Raw genomic sequence first — 14,175 nt, 5'->3', positions numbered from 1 at the left:
GGCAAATGGGGAGAGTTGATCACACTAACTGCTTTGCACTCACCTTCCCAACCACCCTCCCCCCTGCTTGCTTTCTCGCCTTCCCTCCTTCTCCTCCTCCTCCTCCTCCCCTTTTCCCCACCTTCACCTCTTGTGTTCTCTCTCCTCCTCTCCTTAAATCCCCCACCTTTGCTTTCTCCCTCCCCTACTCTTCCCACCTCTCCTTTCTCAACTCTTCTACTCTCCCATCTCCACACATTCTGTTTTCTCTTCTCTTTCCTCCTCTCCTCTTCCTATTTCTTTACTTCCAGAAGAGAGCAGAGAAGACAGAAAACACATTCTTGGACTGGGTCCTGGTGAGAACATTGGCCAAAGAAATGAAGAAAGTGTGTCACCCTCAAGTGTGTGAAGCTTGTCAGGTAGTATAACAGGAAATAAAAACTGAATCTGAGAAGCAATGTCCTGAAGAGCTCTTCCACCAGAGGAAACAAACACAAACCAGGTGATAGTAGACAGGTCCTTCTCACTTTGGGCTACCCTAGTTCCCCCAAACCCTGTGGTTGGTACCTCCTTGGACTATTCATAAATAATTACTGCCATGGCCATGGGATGGGTGGCCAGTTATTCCATTACCAGGAACTTATCAACTGATGGAATTAATAAAATAATGTAAGGTATTTCCTTGAGGTCCCCAAACAGAGTAAGGGTGTGTGAAAATTAATAAACAGAAACCTCATTTAAAATGGAGTCAGGGACAAGGGATTCATCTTCAATATATACAAACAGCTCATGCAGCTCAATATCAAAAAAAACAAACCATCCAATAAAAATTGGGCAGAAGATCTAAATAGACATTTCTCCAAAGAAGGCATACAGATGGCTAAAAAGCACAAGAAAAGATGCTCAGCATCACTAATTATTAGAGAAATGCAAATCAAAAGTACAGTGAGGTATCACCTCATACTGGTCAGAATGGCCATCATCAAAAAAATCTACAAACAGTAAATGCTGGAGAGGGTGTGGAGAAAAGGGAACCCTCCTAAACTGTTGGTGGGAATGTAAATTGGTGCAGCAAATTCCTTAAAAAATTCCTAAATTCCTTTTAGTTCCTTAAAAAACTAAAAATAGAACTACCATATGACCCAGCAATCCTACTACTGGGCATATAACCTGAGAAAACCATAATTCAAAAAGAGTCATGTACCACAGTGTTCATTGCAGCTCTATTTACAATAGCCAGGACATGGAAGCAACCTAAGTGTCCATCAACAGATGAATGGATAAAGATGTGGCACATATATACAATGGAATATACTCAGCCATAAAAAGAAATGAAACAGAGTTATTTGTAGTGAGGTAGATGGACCTAGAGTCTGTCATACAGAGTAAAGTAAGTCAGAAAGATGAAAACAAATACCATATGCTAACACATATATATGGAATCTAAAAAAAAAAAAAGGCTCTGAAGAACCTAGGGGCAGGACAGGAATAAAGACGCAGACGTAGAGAATGGACTTGAGGACACGGGGAAGGGGAAGCTGGGACGAAGTGAGAGAGTGGCATGGACATATATACACTACCAAATGTAAAACAGATAGCTACCAAGGAAGCCCCTATCCATTCCTCTTTGATGGACATTTAGGTTGCTTCCACATCCTGGTTATTGTAAATAGTGCTGCAATTAACATTGGGGTGTATGTATCTTTTCGAATTATGGTTTTCTCCAGATATATGCCCAGGAGTGAATTGCTGGGTCATATGGTAGCTCTATTTTTAGTTTTTTAAGGAACCTCCATTCTGTTCTCCATAGTGGCTGTATCAATTTCCATTCCCACCAGCAGTGCAAGAGGGTTCCCTTTTCTCCACATTCTCTCCAGCATTTATTGTCTGTAGATTTTTTTGATGATGGCCATTCTGACCGGTGTGAGGTGATACCACATTGTAGTTTTGATTTGCATTTCTCTAATGATTAGTGATGTTGAGCATCCTTTCATGTGTTTGTTGGCAATCTGAATATACATATTTTTAATTGTCTCATACCATGTCTCAAACCAAACCCAGTAAATAAATATCTCTGGGGGCAGGCACCAGTCGTTATACTTTTTAAAACTCACCATGTGATTCTGATGTGCAAATTCAGATACAGCTTATTTTCGTGCTTATCAACCTACATAATTATGCTTATCACACTTCAACCTAAATATGAAACACCTGGAATTGTCACTCAGCACCAAGATACTGGTTCAAGAGGGCTGGCTTATGTCTGAGAACTTGTATTCCTTACAAGCTACAGGGCCCTGGATTTCACTGTAGGTACCAAGGTCCTCTTTACTCAAATCAATAAAATTTGATGGAAAAAAATAAAGAAAATTGACCTGAGGTGATAAGGAAAAATCAACACACCTGCAATGTATGTTCTATTTCAGAGAAGTTTATTAATATTGAAAGAAATCGATCAAACATAATGTTGCAATGGTTTTTGATAACAAACTGTCCAGGTTAAGAAAATAGTTCCCATTAACCAAGGTGAAGAGAATTTCTACTGAAACTCTTCCGCAGCATCAAAAATTCTACACACAGGAAAGAGCATTGTTTAAAAAGTGCAGACCTTTTCCAAAATCATAAAAAGGCCTTTTGCCCAGTTACCCAAATTTAATTTATTCACTCACACAGATGAATTTCATAGTACTCTATTGACATTACAGTGTAACACGGTTTCCTTGTATTGACTCCATTTCTTATACACGTAACTGACAAAGGACTACATATGACAATTTCACAAGCTCTATTTTAATACAACATGAATTTACAAAATGTAAAGTCAGTGATTGTCCCTTAGTCCCCAGTTGTACTTGGAGTTCCAGAAGTTGCACAGGTACCACATGGGGAAGTGCTGATTCACCAGACACAGGTGCTCCTACATCTTTCCAATCCTCAGTCTTTCAGTCTCGTCCAATCACGTGAGACTTGAGGTTGAGCCTCCTTCCGTGGGGGGGGGGGGGGGAGGGAGGGGGAGGGGTCACACAGTCAATGGGAGGAAGAGACCAGGAGGTCCTCACAGAGGACACTTACTAGGACTGAAGAACCTGTCCCTCAGACTCCTCTATGATGTGAGGGCTCCGACCAACAAATGTAGACCTCTTGAGGAAGCTGAGAGCACTCGAGATTCGGAGCTCGGCCATCGCTTGTCCAGTCTCATAGAGACAGTTCTGTCCAGCTGGCCTGAAACGTTCATGGTGGGTGTTGGGGACACTGCAGATCTCGACTGGGCTCAGGCAACGTGAGTCGGATGGAGTCTGCAGGTCAAAGGTGGACATCAGGGGACTTCCCTGGCGGTCCATAAGACTCTGTGCCTCCACTTCAGGGGGTGCAGGTTTGATCCCTGGTCGGGGAACTAAGATCCCGCAGGCCACACTGAGCGGCCAGAAAAAAAAAAAAAGCTGGGCATCAAGGCTGGTGTCTTCCTGGTCACGTGGGGTTGCTTGTTGGGATCCAAGACCAGGTGTACGAGGGGAAGCTGAAGAGCCTGTCAGCCCCAGACCAGGTCACTGAGAACTGGGCTGGGAGCTGTAGGATAGGCTGAGTCTTGCTTTTTTGTGGGGAATTCTGGCAAGTCTGGAGGGGATCTGGGAAGACCTCTCAAATCATGCCTCGATGCTACATTCAGAGTTCTGGCCACATTGTTGTGTGGCAGGTTGTGGGCTGGGCTTCGAATCCCCATCAGGACAGTTGACTTGTGCCTGGAGGTCACAGACACAACCCAGGGCAAGTGTCTTCCTGTTGGACTGCAGAACATCACAGGAGACACCGTCAGGCCTGCTGGCTGTCAACTTGGCCATGAGAGGTGCATCCCGGCAGAAGCTCTTTAGAGCTTGGTGGGCGAGGCACTGGAATCCACCTCATGTCTTGGGTCCACAAGCACTCAGTTCAGGGGCTTTCTTGAGAGACTGTGAAGGGCAGAATCATCTCTTATTAGGGTTCTTGACTGGTGGCTGACCTGTGAGAACGGGGCCCAGGACAGATCTCCTCCTGGACGTTTGGACAGGCATTGGCCGGGTGGGATGCTGTGGGAGAAGGAAACTCATTTAGACACTTCAAGAGTCAGAATTATCAAACTGCATGCAATCCAGGACTGACAGTTTCAACCATATCATAATAGAAAACAGGAAAATCATAAGCAACTTAGGACAAAGGGAAACTGGCAGACTAATAGGCAGAAAATAACAAATATACGCTAGGATTCTCTTCTGTATCAGGAGGAAGAGGAACAACCAATAGAAATAGACAACACATGCAAAATTAAATTTCACAAAGACACACAAATGGTCATTACACATTTGCAGAGATACCCACCTCAGAGGTGGTCAAGGGAAAAAATTACAATACCAATCTGAGTTTTTTGCCTATCAGATATGGTATGAAGACTTTCCTCATATTGCCTGTTGTTGAGGTCAAGGGTAAAAACATTTTCCTATGCAGTGTGGAGAATGTCAACAGCAACTATCCTTCTGAGGGCAACTGGGAATATTTACAAGTTAAATGATCCCTTGTCTTGACATGAAGTCAGAGAAGGCAGCTGATAAAACACTTCACACACACACACAAAAACACTTCACACGTGTGCTGAAAGGCTTCCACTAGCATTTGCTGGCCTACTTGCACAAAATAAGAAAAAAATTCAAACAAAAAAAATTGAAAAAAAAAATAAAATGGGACCAGAATTTTGGATTACCTAACCCATGGAGAAAAAAAAAAAAAAGGAATATGTAAAACAGAAAAAAATTAGAATATGAAAAATACAGGGAGAAAAAAAAACCAAAACAGGACTCCTAGCATCCAGCCTCATTTTAACATAATCCTGCACACATGAGGGGCATAGGAGTGAAGCACAATGGGGGTGGAGGGGAGAAACAGCAGGGGAGCAGGGGCAAGACTCACCCTCACAAAGGCACACGATTCCACGGATTCCTTCCAGGGTCTCTTCCTCTTCTCTTGGCGTCTCCCGGGACATGTCTGTGGTAGAGGATTTCTCTGCCACTCCTCTTGCCTGCAGAAGAGTTCATGTTAAGTGTCTGGATGCCCTCACCTTTCTGTCCTCACCAGTGACTGGGAACCAAGAACACTCTGGGAACCCAGTCCTAGCCCTTGTTTGGGGGTGAAGGAGGCGTCCAAGACCCTGTGACCTTTGCAAAGCCAAGTCCTTCCGTGACTTCAGAGGCAGCCCTCACTTCCAGGAAGCACCTCCTTCCCTACCGTGGTTTCATCATTGAATACTTTCAGGTGGTTCTCTGCCTGCCATGTGCATCATTCCAAGGGAGTTTCTGGCCCTTCCCCCTTCATGATTCTCAGGACTAGAATGAGCTCTGAGTGTGCAGCCCCGGAAGGCACAAAGCTCTCAAATGCTGCCCTTGAGTTTCCCGGTCTGCACCTGAGATATCTATATAGAGAGAGTAGAGGGGCAAGACAATCTCCCTCGGTACCACTGTCCCCCAAACCATTCTGACCCTGTGGTTCCTCACCTCAGTTCTGGTTCCTTCTCTCTGGCAGCCGTGTTGATGGACCCTGGAGTCTGGAGGTCCTGGGGGTTCATGGGTTTCAGATTCTCCTTCTTATTGGAGCCCAAAGGCTGGGGAGCAAGGGCCCCACCCCAGGACTTCATGGGGCACCACTTGCTGATGGCCAAGTGTCCAAAGGCTCCACAGTTCCTGCATTTCACCTGGGGGTGGAGGAGGAGGGTGGGGTCAACAGAAATCACAGGCAACTTTCTTTCTTTTTTTTTTAATTAATTAATTTATTTATTTTATAGTTGTTTATTTTTTAGGCCATGCTGTGGGGCATGTGGGATCTTAGTTCCCCGACCAGGTATCGAACCCGCACCCCCTGCATTGGAAGCACGGAGTCTTAACCACTGGACCACCAGGGAATTCCCTGTAGGCAACTTTCAAAGGTTAACACAGTTGACTCTTCAATGACGTGGGTTGGAACTGGGCAGGTCCACTTGCACTCAGATATTTTTCATAAATCTGGACTATAGTACTACATCATCCAGAGTTGGTGGAATCCTCGGATGGGGAACCTCAGGTACAAAGGACCAGAGGGCTGTCTATAAAGTTATACATGGATTTTCCACTGACTAGGGTTTGCTGCCCCTAACCCCTTTGTTGTTTCAGTCACCTGCATAAGGACAGATTTTTGAAGTTGGATATCGGTTTGGGATAGAGGACATGGACTAGAATTGCCAGAACATTCGAGATACTGTGGTGCTGCCCATGGAGCGTGTTAGAGAGAGATCAAGGAGAAAAGAACTTAGTGTCTAAAGGTGAGGAAAATGAACCAGATTTGTGCACTGGACAAACACCAAGCTTGACATGACACTGAACAGGGAATAAGGTAGCTCCTCAGAGGAGCTGATGGGCCAATCACCCAGCTGAGGATACTACAAACCAGGCCAGCCAGACTTGGATAAGTAAGAACATCTGAGTCATAAGACACAGGCGTTTCCGAGTTCCCTGGTGGACCTGTGGTTAGGGTTCGGCACTTTCACTGCCATGGGCGGGGGTTCGATTCCCTGGTCGGGGAATGAAGATCCCGCAAGTGTGTCCATGGTAAAAACCACTCTCTGGGCTTCCCTGGTGGCACAGTGGTTAAGAATCTGCCTGCCAATGCAGGGGACACGGGTTCGAGCCCTGGTCCAGGAAGATCCCACATGCTGCGGAGCAGCTAAGCCCGTGCACCACAACTACTGAACCTGTACTCTAGAGCCTGCGAGCCACATGCCACAACTAATGAAGCCCACGTGCCTAGAGCCCATGCACCGCAACAAGAGAAGCCCACGCACCACAACAAAGAGTAGCCCTGCTCGCCGCAACTAGGGAAAAGCCCACGCGTAGCAACGAAGACCCAACACAGCCAAAAATAAAAAATAAATAAAATAAAATAAATTAATTTTTTTTTAAAGTTAATTTAAAAAAAAACACTCTCTGGGATCCATGCAGACACCCTGGTTCTTGAACTATCCAAGCTTCCACTTACCTTGGTACCCTTCTCTCCTGAGAAGGGAGTCTTCTGCCCCACTGGTTCCCTCTGTAGGGGCTTCACATTCTGGGCCGTAGGGGGTCTTTGGGGCGGATTGTGAATGTTGTGACCTTTTATCTGTCTCATGTCCTTGGGCTTCTGGTCATTCTCCCTCAGGAATTGACTGTTCAGTTTTCTAGTCACAAGAAAAAAATAAAAAATAGTATGTAGACACAGAGACAGAAGCCCATCATACCCCTACTTCTGAATGGATGAGGGGACTCACTGACCACTAAGTCGTTCCCACTATGAGTTGGTCTCTCCTCAGGAAGTGATGTCCCATTCTGTGAAATTTGTGACCTTTTTCCATCATTACTAACTCCCAGAGTGGGACACTGCCTGTGATAAGACCCCTAGATGAACAAACAGTGAAATTAGATTTGCAACCTCGAATGCCTGGCATCGGCGAGTTGGCTGTGCTCAGGGCTGCTCATAATGTTTCTCCCTGAGAATTTCCATGTAAACTTGGGCCTGTGTTTTGGGTTTTTAGCCAGGCACACCCTCCCAACATTTAAGCATCTATCAATATTTATTAAAGCCAATGCACAGGCAGACAATAACTATGGATTTTTTTTCCCACATATTTTCAGGAAACTCACAATTTTCACAGAACAGCTTCTTCCTGAGAAAACCTGTCAGTTCTTCCGACAAAGCTTGGCAAAGATTTGATAGTAAGTTAATGAACACCTGTGAAATTTCAGACATGACCCCTTAACCATATGCCTGTGTTCAACAGAGGCTTGCACAAAGCCACAGAGGAACAAGCAATCTGAGGATGCTTGTGCAAGCTCACATATATGTGCAAATTCACACCAGGCAACTCACAAATAAAAGCCTGTGTTATGCTGAGGGATACACAGGTCAAAATTCTATTCGGGCAGAAATCTACAACGCACACCTGTGCCCTGTTGGAAACCCTCCAGGCTCTACCCCATCACTGCCTGACATTTGACCTACCTCTCTTCTTGGACTCCAGGTCTTTGTGAAGCTCTGTGAGGCTGGACCACTGAAGGCCGACATTTCTTAATCGGGACACAGCGGGCACTTGGATCCTCTCCCGGCAACAGAGGAAACCGTAGCAGAACCTCCACAGCGGCATCAACTACCCATTTCTCTGTCATCAAGTCGATCTGATGGAGAATCAAGACACAACCAGAGTTCTGAACACAGGAAGAAGCCTTGGGATTACAGAAGATTAAAACTCCCAGTTTCTTGAGTTCTTTAATGTAATGCTAATTAGAGTGGAAAAGTTCTTTCCTCCAATCCCACAATGAGTTTGCTTGTGACCTCCAAGGGGCAGGCAGCAAGGAGTGAAATCAGAGTGTTGAGGGAATGCTGGTGATCCCCAGGTGGGAACTGAGGTGCCACAGCTGTTGCATATGCCCTCTCCATCTGATCATTGCATGTCCATTTTAATTGGCCAATGCCTACCCACCCATGTTTTTGTTTTGTTTTGTTTTTCTTTCTTTTTTTTTTTTTGCTGTACTTATAATTACAGTTTTATAATAAAGGATACACATAGGGTGAGGTCTGGGAGGTTTCCAAACACAGCTTCCATGTCCTTGACACACAGAATCAGGACACGTCCCTCTCCTAGCACATCAATGTGTTCACCAGCCAGGAAGCTCACACAAACATCAGTATCCAGAATTTTCAGTTTCATTGATTGACTTATTGGCCATGTGGTTGAACTAAATCTCCAACCACCCTTTGCTTTGTGCACCCATGTTGTTAATCACTGAATTTCACCCCTGGGCACAGGAGAACCTGACTGAGCACTGATACCAGACCAGGAGGCCACCTCATTCCTCTACATCTCACTTGCCCAACCTAACATCTCCCACACTTACATCTCTTTGTGGAATCCCAACCTTCTTTAAGAATGCTTTGCCCTGTTCCATTGAAAATTTGCTGGGGTCCATCGCTGCCAGTACCACCCCAGGGATTCTTTTTCTCTGTGGAGAGTAGAAAAGGAAACCATTGAATTTTGTACGTCCCTGGAACCTCCCACATACAGGATGCAGTCAAGTCCCATCCCTCTTCTCTGCCCACCATCTCCACTACCACCCTTTATTCAAAGTACATGTACATATTCTTCTACTAGGAACAGAGTACCAATTAATGAAAAATAAGTTGATACAATTTACAATAACCAAGACTTGGAAACAACCTAAATGTCTGTCAACTGATGAAAGGATAAAGAAGATGTGGTATATATATATAAAATGGAATACTACTCAGCCATAAAAAAGAATAAAATAATGCCATTTGCAGCAACATGGATGGGCCTAGAGATGATCATACTAAGTGAAGTAAGGTCAGAAAGAGAAAGATAAATACCATATGATATCACTTATATGTGGAATCTAAAATATGACATAAATGAACTTATGAAACAGAAACAGACTCAGAGAAATAGAGAACAGATTTGTGGTGGTCAAGGGGGAGGTAGGGTGGGGGAGGGATGGATTGGGAGTTTGGGATTAGCAGATGCAAACTATTATATAAAGAATGGATAAACAACAAGGCCCTACTATATACTAAAGGGAACTATATTCAATATCCCATAATAAATCATAATGGAAAAGAATATGAAAAAGAATATATACAAACTGAATCACTTTGCTGTATACCAGAAACTAACGTATTGTAAATCACTATACTTCAATAAAATAATTTTTAAAAAATAAGGTGATAAATTTTTTTTAAAGTTTCTCTACTATATCTATGAAAATTCAATTAACAGTCAAGCTAGGAAGAAAAAAAGAGGACTTTATTTGAACCAAACTGAGGATGATAAGCCAGGAGACAGACTCTCAGAAGCTCTGAGAACTGTTCCTCTGGTCAGGAGTTAGAGATGCAGTTTTATACTTCTCAAGACAATGAATGATGTATCATATGGGCAGGTTAACATTATACCTAAATGTCATCAGAGATATTTTGGTTAGGTATGCACGGACAGAGTGAACTTTTAGGTCAATAACATCCCATGTACAGGATGAAAAAGAAATAGTAATCTTAAAAATTGCAATATTAATCTTAAAAATTACATACTAAATTATATTAAGAAAAAGAAAAGACAATTTTGCCATACAAACAGGAAAGAAACGGTCAGGACATGCTATATCGGATCTTGGGGCTGACTTATTTGAAGGTCTAGAATAAAGTACGCTTTCCTCTTCAAATTTAAAAGACCAAAATCAAGTAGTGAGGAAGCATTTCCCAACCATAAAATAAGGTAGAATAACTCTTGCTTCCACATTGCACTAGCAGCTTCGCACCTGAGGTGCCGCTCTGTTTTGTGTACAGGCTTAGGGTCAGGGTCCTGAATTTCAGCCAGCTCCAAACAAGTTCTCATGAATACACTAGGATGAAAGATAGATTAACAAATCGCTTAGAGTTTTATAAAGCCCTTGCTCAAAGGGTTCCATAACTGTTAATCCACCACCACACACAAATCAGATGCTTGGTGACCATTCTTTGAAAAGTTTGACATTCATTGAAAAACTAACATTTTGGAAGTACTTTGTGAATCAGTCACCGTGCTAAGAAATTCTATTAAACAATGAACTAATCCTTACCTCAGCGTCTGAAATGGCCCTCTGTTGATTGTTCCCACTCTCCTAGTTCACTGACGATAAACAGTAATGAAAAGTAAAGTGTGCTTTTGCTGTCTGTCCAGAACCGCCCAGATATGTGGACACTGGACAAAACCACCGGAGAGAGAGTGGTTACCAGGATGCCTGGAGAAGAGACCACTGACCAGAATTCCTTCTTCTGCTGGGCTTTATACTGTCTTAGGACCCCCTGGACTTTCCCTCCCGATAACCTCATCATCCTAACCTAATCACGTGCTAACCAATCACCGCCCACAATCCACTGACTGGATGCAATGTTCTACTGGGTGTTTACCGTTCCTTCACACTCTCACTTTCTCTCAAATTTGTACATCAGAAACAATATGCTGTATTTTGGTCTTTGCCATTTTCTATGATTTTAAAACTACATACGTATAACTATGTAATTTTAACAATATATACTATGTCTATAATATTTATGCATATGTTGCCTGCGGGAGAGGCTGTGGGGATAGTGTGTATATGGGAAATCTCTGGACTTTCTGCTCCTTATTGCTGTGGGCTAAAAACAGCTCTGAAAAATAAAGCCTATTTTTAAAAACATATATCAACATGCTGGCTTATTCTTTTTGCATCTTGCCAATGAGAACTCAGTCCTCCCAGTGGCACTAGCTCAGTGACAACCCAGGACTTTGGAGACCCTGACCTCCTGGGCACCAATGAAAACCAAGGTTAAGAACAGCCTGGCTCAGCCAAGATACAGTGGCAACCTAGGTGTCCCTCAATGGATGAATGGATAGAGAAAATGGTGTATGTACATCAATGGAACATTATTCGACCATAAAAAGGGAAAGAATGTTGCCTTTGGTGACAACATGGATGGACGTTGAGGGCATTATGCTAAGTGAAAGAAAGCAGACAGAGAAAGACAAATATAGTGTGATCTCACTCATATGTGGAATCTAGAAAAGAGAATCAAACTCATAGATACAGAAGACAGATTGGTGGTCGCAGGGATGGGGGCACCAAAAGATGCAAACTTCCAGTTATGAAATAAATGTCACAGAGATATATGTACAACATGGTGACTATAGCTAAAATATTAACTGTGTATTTGCAAGTTGCTGAGAGTAGATATTGGTTAAATTGGTTAAGTCCTCATCACACACACACAAAATTTGTAACTATGTATGGTGACAGACGTTCTGCCTGTGCCCCCAGGACCAGGTCTCTGATGCTTCATAGGGTTGGGACGCCTCCCCTCTGAGGATGGCAGGGGCATCTCTGAAAGCAGTCAGGGGAGCAGAGCTCAGCTGAACCCCAAGGAGTAGGACAGCAAACCCGCAAAGCCTGGTCTTCAATGACAGGCCCCCAGGCTGATGGGAGAGAGGTGTTGGGACAGGAGATTTCTCACTAGCACACCTCTCGGAGTTTCCAAAAAGAAGAAGCCCTGAGGCCAAATGCCCAGTCACATTCTTCTCAGGGAGCTCTGCATTGCACTCAGAGCCACTGTGTATTTGGTGTGTATGTGTGTGCCAGCATGTGTTTTGTTATATTTGTGTGTGTGTATCTGTGTGTGTCTGTGTATAGGCTCAATGCATGTGTGGTAGAGGGTGTCCACTGTTATGGCTCTCACCCCATACTTACAAACTCAGAGGCACTGGATAATGGACCTGGATAAAACGCAGATTTGTTTGTAGGGAAAAAAAACCCCAAAGGATTAATTCGAACTCCATTTTTTAATGTTCCTTAACAAATCACAAAAGCAACCAGTGTTCAATTCTGAAAATTCAACAGAAAGTAAGTGTAGAAGATTGCAGGAACCATCCAGCACTCTTGAATTGAGTAAGTAGCATTTGTTTGTCTTGTAGATAAAGGAATGGCATATCTGACCACCTGATCCATATTGTCTATAATTCCATTTTAATTGTCATTGAACTCTTGGTATCATACTCCCCCTTTTTCTTGCATCTCTTAGAAAATCCTTCTCAGGTACTCTGGTTTCATTTCTTTGCTCCTAATTTAATGGTAGTTCAGCTCAGTGGTCTGATAATTAGGAAGAACTCACTTTGGGGTGGAAGAACGTGTCATCAAAGCAGAACATCCACTGAGACCCACCTCCAGGAATAGAAAATGGCCTTCACCAAGCATTTCAAGATCCCTTCGCAAATACTATCTAGAGACTTGTAATTGGCTTTGGTAATTAACAACTTCTGGGGAAAAAAGTTTTTCATAAATGTTCTCAACTCCCCAAGCCTGCAGGGTCATTGCCACTACAGGTGAAATGGTAACTGCAATTCTAAGGGGAGGTGAGGTCACTGAATCACAAACCCATATCTCAGGGTCTAGCTCCCTCCTTCTCACATGGTCATGATCATACAGCGAGCATGCAGACGTGGGATGAATCTGGGAGAATATTTGCTATTTCAATCTGAGAGGCAAAGTCTATATGGTATGGATGCCTATCAGGAGTAAATGTGGGTAAGTGATCATATAAAATGAAGGGATTGCTCCAGGTTTGAAGTTGATCCAGTGCCAAAGCCTCACAGGAGGAGGAATAATTCTGAAGCTTGAGCTGAGTTAGTAAAGAGAGATGGGGTCCTAGACCCACCACCAATTCCTGATGCCTCCTAAAGTGACTTAGTGTAATTCTCAATGACAGTGATTGCTATTGTTTAATCCAAGTGAAGTGAAACCTGATTTTTAATTTAACCAATGATGATAGTTCAGAAATATAATAGTCAGGTTACCTTACAGGAATCATAGAATGCATTTCCAGGGTTACTAGAGGTATGCCATTAACATCTCCATGATTAACAAAAGCTACAATAAATCTACAGGAATCATCTAAACCTGCAGAGTAGCAGTGTATATAAATGACAATTGCTGGAATAGAAATATTTCCTCTACCTCTGGGTGTATGAAATTCCTTAAGGAGATATTAACTGAAAACATCCATTGCTGGTTAACTTTGGTAAGAGCGTTTTCTGTCTCCAAATTAGGGAAGGAATGTTTTTTTATGGTAATTTCATAAATGGGTTTCAGATAGCAGATATCAGGCACAAAAATATCTAGTGACCTATTCTTTGATTTTAAAATATTCTTATATCAGTTCCAATCAATGTATCTAATTTTATTAAAATACTTAAAACTTTATTCATAATTTGTATTGACCTGTACAATAAATATTTAAAGGTAAATGGAAACTTGTTACAAAAAATATTTTAAAACACCATCAAATCTAAAATGAAATGAAAAAAGTATGAAAACAGGTAAATATACACCTGTATTTTATTTAAGAACATAACTAACTAGCTTTGTTAAATAGCATCGTGTTTAAATGCACTGGCGTTTTACCAACCTAGCAAGGTTCTAACTTCTTTTTTCCTTTTCATAAAAGGGCTTTAAATTTGGACAAATCATGAATTTATCTGCCTCAGTGTTCCTTATCTTTTCATTGAAAGTACTAGTGCCAACTGCGTCACGAATTATGAAGAATAGAGGGTGTACGACATACTTGGCTTTTATACAGTGGTCCATATAC

The sequence above is a fragment of the Eschrichtius robustus genome, chromosome 19 (genome assembly GCF_028021215.1).
Source record: "Eschrichtius robustus isolate mEscRob2 chromosome 19, mEscRob2.pri, whole genome shotgun sequence".
NCBI classification, from domain to species: Eukaryota; Metazoa; Chordata; class Mammalia; order Artiodactyla; family Eschrichtiidae; genus Eschrichtius; species Eschrichtius robustus.
The sequence above is the reverse complement of the archived record's forward strand: the minus strand, read 5'-3'. Positions refer to the sequence as shown.